We start from the raw sequence: 11,141 nt of genomic DNA on the forward strand, positions 1-11,141 counted from the left end.
GGGGGGCAGTGAGCAGGATGTAAAGTGAATAAGGAAAAAATAAAATAAAATTAAAAAATGTTCTACAGTCTTGGATGCTTCATTGTCTTTCAACTGCAGGGAGATCCCTGCCATTTACCAAGATTTGAGGTTAACTAGTCCACAACTATGCTGTCTAAGTATGTTGTTAATTTTCTCAGCAACTGAAGGCTACTATCAGTTGCCCTTCAGTTAGGGATAATTCATAGCCTTGTCCTTTTTAGATACAATGGAGAGGTATTCTGAGATCTGATTTATTCTATAAGCCAAAGATCCAAATCTTATCAAATACTGAATTAGTCCAGGACAAGGACAATAACCTAAGTATGAGGAGAAGGTCTTCCAGGTCTCTGGGAGGCACTAACTACAGACTTGGATGCTCTTGAAAATGAGGTCTTCAGCAACACTGGAGGGAAGGATCATTCTCTGATAACAGTGGACTCTACTTCACAAGGAACTAAGAAAGTCCTTTTATGCAAGGCTTTAAATATGTATATTCATTCATGATTTGTTTTTTAACTAGAGACATTTGTATTTGTATTTTACCTTGATTTATGAGTATATAAAATCACTCAGGTCAGACATGCAGTAGTAAGAAGTCATAGAGAATGTATTTTAGGTGGAGTGGTCTAATAGTTCAACATAGGAGCTTCCAGGAACAGGAGCCCTCAAAGCAGTTGCATCAGAGGCCAGGTAAGTGTAGGCAGGCCAGAGATGTACAGGATCAGGGCACCACACCTCATGGTGACAGGGGTAGGGACCAGCACAGGAGTGATTTAACAGGTCACCTGGGGCCTCGAGAGGCAGAGTATAACTGATTGAGTGCAGATCTGTGGAACTGGCTTCATTTGTTCTATTAGGCCTGCTAGTTTTCTCAGCTGAGCAACCACTACAAAAGATATGCTAGATGAATCCTGGTGCCAACTGAGGGAAAACTTGAGTCAGTATCTCCAAACTCATGCTATAGGTATGTGTACCTGTAAGGTGGGTAGGAATGGATGTGGTATTCATCTTGTCTGCTTTCTTATCCAATTGATTACTTCCTATTTTAAGTGTCATGTGTTTGCCTTTCCACCTAACATTTTTAGGTGAGTTTCTCTTCATAAATGCTTCTTTCTTCCTCCAACCAGTGGCATCTTTGCACAATAATTGTTAAGCCATGCCTTCTACCTCACCTGATAGACCTACGCGAGGCTTCTTTTCTCTACACCTGCTCTCTTCTCTGAGATCACTAGTGCTACAGGGTGATGATTATTATGCACCATTTCTATGCTATCACAGTGCATTGACCCTCAGATACAAAACGTTTTGAGGACAGTAGCTGGTGCCTAGGTGAAGAGTCTTGAAAGAGCTTGTGGATGATATGTATTAGTCCCCCAGGGGAAAATAGCTGTTCAACACTATTACCTACCTAGTCCTCTCCTGAACTGAAAGCCCCCACTGAAAGAGGATATTGATAAGAATGGTAATTTGTAGCATTTTTTTAATGTGGGTAAAGACCTGGTCTGATAAGGATGTACATCTGCTAGGTAGCTTTTACTGTCCCCTTGTGGCTGTCTATTTTGTGTGTGACACTTTAGTATTCTGTGACTCAGAGAGGAAATGAGACTTCCCATCCTAATTGACTTAATTACTAAACCCTCACCTTGGGTTAAATCATTCTTACCAAAAGGACTTAGACCCACTAAGTTGCCCATGATAGAGGACTCTTCAAGACAGCATTCAGGTCAAAATCAGGCAGCTGCTAAACCCTCAGTCTCACTTTCCTCGGTTTTACAGGGTGTTTAGGACAAAGACCTCATTTTTAACCCCTTTCCATGCACCCTCTGCCCAGGATAATATATATATTATATATAATATATATATTATATATATATATATAATAGAACTACATATGTAATGCCATACAGTATCTATACATTAATTTTATATTATATTAAATATATGCAAGCTGTTATATAAAAATGCTAAATGTCAAAACATATTCTCCAAAGTGAGAATGAAAGTGTCACCATCTCAGTTTGGTTTTTGATCACAAAAACAAAACAAAACAAAACAAAACAAAAAACAAAACAAAACAAACATGAGACACTTATCAAAGACTACATTTTGTGTGTGTGTGTGTGTGTGTGTGTGTGTGTGTGTGTGTGTGTGTTTGTTTGTTTGTTTTCCAAGACAGGGTTTCTCTGTGTAGCCCTTGCTGTCCTGGAACTCACCCTGTAGAGCAGGCTGGCCTCAAACTCAAAAGTCTTCCTGCCTCTGCCTCCCAAGTGCTGGGATTAAAGGTGTGCACCACCACTGACGGACTACTACATTTTTTATTCAACTGTAATTTATTGTCATTCATTAAATTCAATCAAATAAAAAATATAATAAATATTCTGACACAGCCAGTCTGAAAGCCACTAATGAAACAACAAGCTTTCTTGTCGAGGTAGGATGGTAAGACCAGATAGAAATTATTTTGTTTTCTGTAATTAAATCATGCTTCCATAAACCAAGAAACTGTTCACATGCAGTGACAGCCCTGATGCTCATGAGACAAACAGCTTCACCCTGAGCACAGATGTGTTCCTCCTGGCCACATTCCCACATTGTGTGCTAGTACTGCATGCACCATTCAAACGGCACGTAGTGCATTCAGGACCAAGGGAGGAGTGAACGAAATTCAACACCTGTGAACTTTGCCAGAAACTCTTGGTGCTTGTATATATGTCATCATTTTGTATTGTTTAGGTCATTTTACAACCAGGAGACTTTAATGTTGAGAAATTTCTCATGTGATGAGTCATGACCCAGAATTTAAGAACAATAAAGTTTTGGAGAGAAATGACACAGCCAAGACTGCTTGTGTGAAGGACACAATAAGAAGCTGAAGGACAGACTTAATGAAGATGATGATAATGATAATAACAATAATAGGGCTAGAGAGATCGCTCAGTGGTGAAGTGCTCTTCCAGAGGTCCTGAGTTCAATTCCCAGCAGCCATTCCATGGCTTATAACCATCTGTAATGGGATCCGATACCCTCTTCTAGCGTGTCTGAGACAGCTACAGTGCACTCATATAAATAAAATAAATAAATAAATCTTAAAAAATATTAAAAAAAATATTAAAAAATACCAATAATAGGCTTTGTCCCACTGAGAAGCAGAGAACAAGCTTCAGAAATCCAGAGTGGAAGGGTACAAGAAAAGAGGAACAACAGTTGCACAAAACAAAGCAAGCAGAACTCAGGGTGAACTGCTGTGTCCTTTAGTAAGGAGAAAGTGTGAGCCACTTTCAAAGTAAACCACAGACAACCATTCATTCATTCCTGCACAGTACCTGTGTTTGCTTAAGCCACCCGCAGACATCTTTCTCATGCATTGCTTGCTTCAGTCATAAAATGAGAAGTGCTGTTTGTACTGCTTATGTGCTCCAACACCTCCAGCTCTGTCATTCCCTCATTCAGATCTGCAGCATTTCCTTTGATCTGTGGTGGCTCAGTCTCACTGGTTGAGGTGGGTGGACACAGCTCTACCTTCAGAGCCAGCCCTGTGCCCTCATGAGCCTTGAATCCAACTTCAGATTTTTCCAAGACCATGTTACCTCAAATTGTTTTGTCAGTTCAGAGAGCCAGGGGTAGCACACATCTCAGAGCAAATTTATTATTTAAAGGTAAACTTTCTTAGGGTTCTGAGATCAGGGAACTTTGCTGTGTAAACTGTCTCAATTTGCCCTGCTACAGTCCCTGGGTAAGTGTAGTTCTAGAAGTTCTCAATCCATGAAAATCACAATTGACCCCTTTGAGGATCGAATGCCCCTTTCACAGGAGTCTCATAAGACCATCGGGAAACACAGGTATTACGTTATGGTTCATAACAGTAGCAAATTCAAAGTCATGAAATAGCAACAAGAATAATCTTATGTTTTGGGGCTACCACAGCATATGGACCTGTATTAAAGTGATGTAGCATTATGAAGGCCGAGAACCACTGTACGGGAGAGCCTGGGAAGACCAGACACAGGCTGGAGGATTTGGGGAGCAGAATGTCCTCAGGTTTGGAAGTTCCCAGGGAGAAAATAAAATAAATAACATTTCTCAGCACTGAGCCTGACCCAGCTGTGACTCAGACTCTGAAGCCTCTTGTTACCCTTGGTGGCTGTAGACAGAATCCTGAGGTGCCCTGGCTGCTCACGATATCCCTGCTAGTGGAGTGATTATTACATGGTAGGCTTTGGAAATCCTTAGACCCCATACTGATATGCATTCTGTGGATCTCTCACTGCACTGGGAAAAATGCTCTCAGCCATCCCAGGGAGAGGGAATCTGAGAAATTCTCTAAAGGAGAGGGAATTCGCAGTCCTATGCAAACCTACCTGTGGCCAGTAGAGGGACCTCATCTACAAGAAAGAATATTATCTCTGGATGACATCAGACCCTAGTCCAACACAGACTCCAGCAACAGCGTCTGCAAGCTCTGCTGACCATCACATGCTCATGTAGTCTGTACTCTTGTCTCCAGGGACTCAAAAAAAAAAAAACAATTTGCAGCTCCAAAAGCCATTTTGCAACTCCAAATTTATGCTTTTATTCCTGGTATTATGGTTTTTCTCAATTCCTATACATTTATAAAGAATATATACATATGTGTATACATACACACACACACACTCACACACACACACACACACATACACACCCACACATATATTTATATTCAACATTTAAAAATAATTTTGGTTTTGTTATATCAGACTTTTATTTAAGTTTATGTTTTTCTATTTTGAGATAATACTTATACTTTTTCTTTGGTTTCTTCTCTTATTTTTTCTTCTTCCACTCCCTCCTGCCTCCTTTGATCTACATTTTGCAGTGGTGTTTGCTAAAATACCATTATATTTCTGTCATGGATAAGCTGGAAGAGTAATTCTCTTTTCCCCAGTATGTTGTTCAGTAATTTACGTCTAAGTTCAGCATTCTCTCTAAATTTCAGTCTGTCAACTGTAGACCACTTCTGCCCTAAGACTGTCCTCGAGTCTCACCTACTTCTGTATCTGCTCATTTGATAATCTGTTTCAGATGATGCTGTGTCTCTATTCTTTCATAGTGGAATAGAAAGCTTTCTATTAACGATTCTGTCTCTTTGAAGGTTGTTGATCTAACCAGAATTTCTAGATTTTTTCCCCATGATTCAATATGCATAGATTGTATGTTCTTAATGTACTCCATTTCTTTAGAACCTTTTGGTGAGTGAATTTCACATCATGCATTGAAATTCCAATGATCTCCCCATCCCTCCATATCTGCCTTCTGTCTTTGCAACCTCGCCTGTCCCCTGACTCCCCAAAACCAAAGTGAACAAAACATCTCACCATGGGAAGCTGTAGTAGGCCACAATGTGTCACACAGTACATCCTTTTGCTCAAACATCTTTACTTGCAAATGTTCATTGCAATGAGCCGTTGGCCTGGATTGAGGCCTCTGGCTTCTTCTGCTGCACTTTTAATACTGAATCCTCACCAGGACTCCTCTTAGATATCCTGCAGTTGCTCCATGTCACAGAGATCCTACATCTTTGCTTTTGCAGGACTAGCTCCTCAGGGCCTGCTCTCCTCTGCTGCCCAGGTGAAGGGTGGGGCCATCTTTGCATAGTGCTTGGATATCAACATAGACCCAGGCAGAAGCCCAGACCAGGGATGTCTACTTGGCCTTTGGTGGTAACATGGTCTACAGACATTGACACAGGTCCCTGCTGCTGCAGGGCTATGGACCAAGACATGGCCCTCAATGGCAGCACAGAGAAGGAGCTCACCATAGCCTCAGGTGTTCCTCACTACCCTCCTGTCTTTAGTTTGGCCTCTTTTCATTGCGCCACATAGTACTGATTATTTTTCTCTTCCATCTCTTCACCACTTACTGCCCATCTTACTCTGGTGCTCAGGCCTCTGGTTATCTTCTATCCTACATTAGCCACATGGCGGTAGGTGGCAGTAGTCTCAGGTGGCCTCCGTCCCACTCACCTTTCATGGATGTTTTTATTTCTTGATTTCGGTTTTACTTTCTCCCTTTAAATGTCAGATTTAATTTTTAAAGATTTATTTATTTTTATTTTATGTAATGTGTTTGTCTGTATGTACGTCTGTATACCACATTTGCTTGTTTCATAAGGAGGTCAGCAAAGGTCAGCAGATCTCCTAGAACTGGAGTTACAAAAGGTTGTAAAGCATCATGTAGGTGATGGGAACTGATTTATTTCTTTTTTTATTGGCTTAGGCTACATAAAGATGTACCTACTTTTTATTAATTTATTCATTCACTTTATTTCCTGGTAGCAGCCCTTTACTTTCTCTCCTCTCAGGACTACCTTCACAAATCCCTTCCCCTTTATCCCCTTCATTTCTCAGAGAAGGGGAAGCACCCTCCCCCCGCCCCACATCTTGAATACTTGGCTGCCCTGGGACATCAAGTCACAGCCAGACTAAACACATCCTCTCCCACAGAGGTCTGACCAGGTAGAACAGCCAAGGGAGGGGATTCACTGCTAGGCAAGAGTCAGAGACATCCCTAGCTCCAATTGTTAGAGGATCCACATGAAAACCAATCTGCATATCTGCTACAAATGTATAGGCAGCCTCAGTTCAGCTGCTGAACATGCGTTTGGTTGGTGGTTTAGTTTCTAAGAGCCACCATGGGACCAGGTTATTGGACTTCTTGGTTATTGATCTTCTTGTGGTATCCTTGAACCTTCTGGCTTGCTCTATTATATTCTGACTCTTTTGTGTGATTCCCCAAGCTCTCTGTGATGTTTGACTGTGGTGTCTACATCTTTTCATTCTGCTGGCTGCTGGTAAAGCATCTCAGATGACAGATATGCTAGGCTCCTCCTATCTGCAAACATAGTGTCAGGAGTTGGCTCTCTCATAATATTGGTCTTAAGTTGGGCCAGTTATTAGTTGGACATTCGTTCCATCTTCTCCATCTTTATCCCTGAGTATCTGTTAGGGAGGACAAATTTTGGGTTGAAAGTTTTGTGAGTAGGCTGATGTTTGAGTCCCTCTACTGGAAGTCTTACCTGACTACAGCAGATAGCCACTTCAGACTCAATATCACCTGCAGCTAGTCCCAGAGATTCCCCATACTGATTTCCATTCTCTCTCTCTCAGCTCTCTCCTGCACCTCCTCCCCACACATGATCTCCATCCCCTTTCCTTTCTTCAGCCCCTCTCTTACCTAGTTCTCTTCCTCGATCCACCTCTGATGTCTATTTTATTTACCCTTCTAAGTGAGATTAGTAATTCCTTTCTTGGGGCTTCTCTATTATATAGTGTTATTGTTTATATATGCTTAGCACAGGGAGTAGGATTTTTAGAAGGTGTTGCCCTGTTGGAGTAGGTGTGTCACTGTGAGGGTGGGGTAAAGACCCTTATCCTAGCTGCCTAGAAGTCAGTATTCTGCTAGAAGCCTTCAGATGAAGATGTAGAACTCTCATCTCTGCTAGAACTATGCCTACCTGGACACTGCCATGTTCCTGCCTTGATGATAATGGACTGAACTTCTGAATCTGTAAGCCAGCCCAAATTAAATGTGGTTCTTTATAAGACTTGCATTGGTCATGGTATCTGTTCACAGCAGTAAAACCCTAAGAAAGACAGATGTTAGTACCAAGGCTTGGGCTACTGCTGTAATGGGCCTGCCCATGTTTTGTTTGGCAGAATGTAGATTTTGGGAGTTTGGATTTGAAAAGCAGTAGAATTCTTTAAGTGGGGCTTAGTGGGACATCACAGTAGAAGTATGGAAGGCTTTGTTGCTGAGGGTGATTTTCATTGTGGAAGCCAGTCTCTAGACATTTCAGAGATGTGGCCAAAAGACTGCTTTTGTGATATTTTGGTGACAAATGTGGCTGCTTTTCGCTCTTGTCTGAAGAGTCTACCTAAAGTTAAGGTAAAGAGATTTATATTAATTGCATTGGCAAAAGAAGTCTCAGAAATGCCCAGCTTGGACTTTGTGCTCTAGTTCAGTCTTATGAAGAGCATATCTTTTCCCAGATGAGTTCTGAACAGGTGATGTGGCCATTTTTACTATGTTAATTCTACAGATTCACGATCTTTCCAACTTCTGATAACTTCCTCAATTTTTTTTGAAGTCCATGTCATACAAGTCTTTCCGTTGCTTGGATAGAGTTATACCAAGATATTTTATATTATTTGTGGCTATTATAAAGGGTGTCATGTCCATAATTTCTTTCACAGCTCATTTCTTCTTTGTATAAAGGAAAGCTACTGATATTTTTGAGTTGATTTTGTATCTAGACACTTTGTTGAAGGTGTTTATCAGGACTTGTCTGGTAGATTTTTTAAAGTCACTTATATATACTATCATGTCATCTGTGAATACTGACACTTTGACTTCTTGTCTTCTTTGTATGCCCTTGGTCTCTTTTGGTTGTCTTATTGCTCCAGTTAGAATTTCAAGTTGAATAGATACAGAGAGAATGGGCATCCTTGTCTTGTTCCTAATTTTAGTGGAATTGCTTTAAGTCTCCCTCCTTTTAATTTGATGTTGGCTACTGGCTTTTTGTATATTGTATTTATTATGATTAGGAATGAACCTTGTATTTCTAATGTCTATAAAACTTTTAACACAAAAGGATGTTGGATTTTATCAAGGATTTTTCAGCATCTAATGAGATGATCATGTGTTTTTTCTTCTTCAGTTTGTTTGTGTGTTCATTATCTATAACATCATTAATGGATATTTTTGTATATTTGTATATTTTAGCTATTCTTTTGAAGATATAGTAGAATTCTGTGCTAAAACCATGTGAGCCTGGGCTTTTTTTATGTGTGTGTGGGAGGGAGACTTTTAATAACTGCTTCTATTTCCTCAGGGGATTTAGGAGTTTTTATATCATTCTTGTGATCTTGATTTTACTTTGATAAGTAGTATCTGTCTAGAAAATCATCCATTTCATTTCAATTTTTCAATTTTGTGGAGTACAGGCTTTTGAAATAAGACCTAATGAATCTTTGGATTTCCTCAGTGTGTCTTGTCATGTTCCTCTTTTCATTTCTGATTGTGTTTCTTTTCTCAAAGAACAAGCTCTTGGTTTTGTTGATTACTTGTATTGCCCTATTTGGTTCAACTCTTAATTTCAGCCCTGAGTGTGATGATTTCCTGACATTGAGTCCCCTTGGGTGTCTTTGTTTCTTTTTGTTCTGGAGCTTTCAGGTGTGCTTTTATGTTGCTAATATGAGATACCTCCAATTTCTTTACGAAGACACTAAGTGCTATGAACTTTCCTCTTAGCATTGCTTTCATTGTTTACCATAAGTTTGGGTATGTTGTGCCTACATTTTCATTGAATTCTAGAAAAGCTTTAATTTCTTCCTTTATTTCTTTCCTGACCCAGTCTTCATTCAGTAGAGAGTTGTTCAGTTTTCATGAGTTTGTGGACTTTCTGCTGTTTCTGTTGTTGAATTACAGCTTTAATCCATAGTGGTCTGATAAGATACACAGGGTCATTTCAGTTTTATTGAATATGTTGTGGCTTGCTTTTTGACTGACTATATGGTCAGTTTTAGAGAAGGGTCCATGTGTTGCTGAGGTGTTTGGGTGAGATATTCTATAGATATCTATTAGGTCCATTTGATTCATAATGCCTGATAAATTCATTATTTTTCTGTTTAGTTTCTCTCTCAATCACCTGTACACTGGTAAGAGTGTGGCAATGAAGTTTGCTGCTATGAATGTGTGGAGTGTAATTTACGCTTTAGTAAAATTTCTTTTATGAACATGGGTGCCCTTGCATTTGGAGCATAGATGTTCAGAATTGAGAGGTAACCTTGGTGGATTTTTTTTCTTAGATGAGTACGAAGTGTTCGTCCCCATACTTTTGCTTAAATTAAATTTAGTTGAAAGTTTATTTTATCAGATTTTAGAATGGCTACTCGAGTATGCTTTTTTGGTCCATTTGCTTGTAAAATCCTTTTCCAGCCCTTTATTATGAGGAAATGTGTATCTTTTTGCAGAGTTGTGTTTCTTGTATGCAACAGAATGATGGATCCTGTTTCCCTTCCATTCTGCTAGCCTGTGTCTTCATATTGGAAAACTGAGCCCCTTGATGTTCACGAAAATTAGTGATCAGCAATTATTTTACATTACTTTGGTATTGGTGGTGGCAGTATGTAGGTGTGTGTGTGTGTGTGTGCATGCACACACACTTCCTTGGTTTTGGTTTGCTGGTGTGGGATTATTCATTTCCTGTGACTTTTTTTGGTTGTAATTAGCTTCCTTAGATTGGAGTTTCCCTTCTAGTATCTTCTATAGAGCTGGATTTGTGGAAAGATATTATTTAAATTTACTTTTGTCATGGAATATTTTGTTTTCTCTATCTATGGTGATTAAAAGTTTTGCTAGGTATAGTAGTTTGGGCTGACATCTGTGGTCTTTTAGATTCTGAAAGGGATCTGCCTAGGTCCTTCTTTCTTTTATGGTCTCTATTGAAAAGTGTCATGCAATTTTCATAGGTCTGAGTTTATATGTTACTTGGCTGGCTGCTTTTACAATTATTTCTTTGTTCTGTATATTTAGTGTTTTGATTGTTATGTGGCAGGAGGAATTGCTTTTCTTGTCAATTTGCTTGGTGTTCTGAGAGCTTCTTGCACACTTATAGGCAGCTCTTTCTTTGTGTTAGGGCAATTTTTCTTTTATAATTTTGTTGAAGATGTTTTCTAGGCCTTTGAGCTGGGAATCTTCTTCTATTTCTATTATTCTTATATTTGTTCTTTTTATATTTTCCCAAATTTTCTGGATGTAATTTTGTCATGAAATTTTCAATTTTGCATTTTTGGCTGATGCATTAATTTCTTCTCTGGTACCATCTACACTTGAGATTTCTTGTATTTGGTTGGTGATGATTATTTGTGTAGTTCCTGTTCTCTTTCCTATGTTTTCTGTCTCCAGAATTGCCTCAGTTTATGTTCTCTTTGTTGCTTCCATTTTCATTTTTCAGGCCTTGAACAGTTTTATTTATACCTTTCACCTATTTGATTGCATTTTCCTGTATTTCTTCATATTTATTTGCTCCCTCTTTTAATGTCTCTACCTGTTTGAATGTATTTTTTTCTGTTTTTCTTTTT

The sequence above is a fragment of the Mastomys coucha genome, unplaced genomic scaffold (assembly GCF_008632895.1).
Source record: "Mastomys coucha isolate ucsf_1 unplaced genomic scaffold, UCSF_Mcou_1 pScaffold7, whole genome shotgun sequence".
In the NCBI taxonomy this organism is placed as follows: domain Eukaryota; kingdom Metazoa; phylum Chordata; class Mammalia; order Rodentia; family Muridae; genus Mastomys; species Mastomys coucha.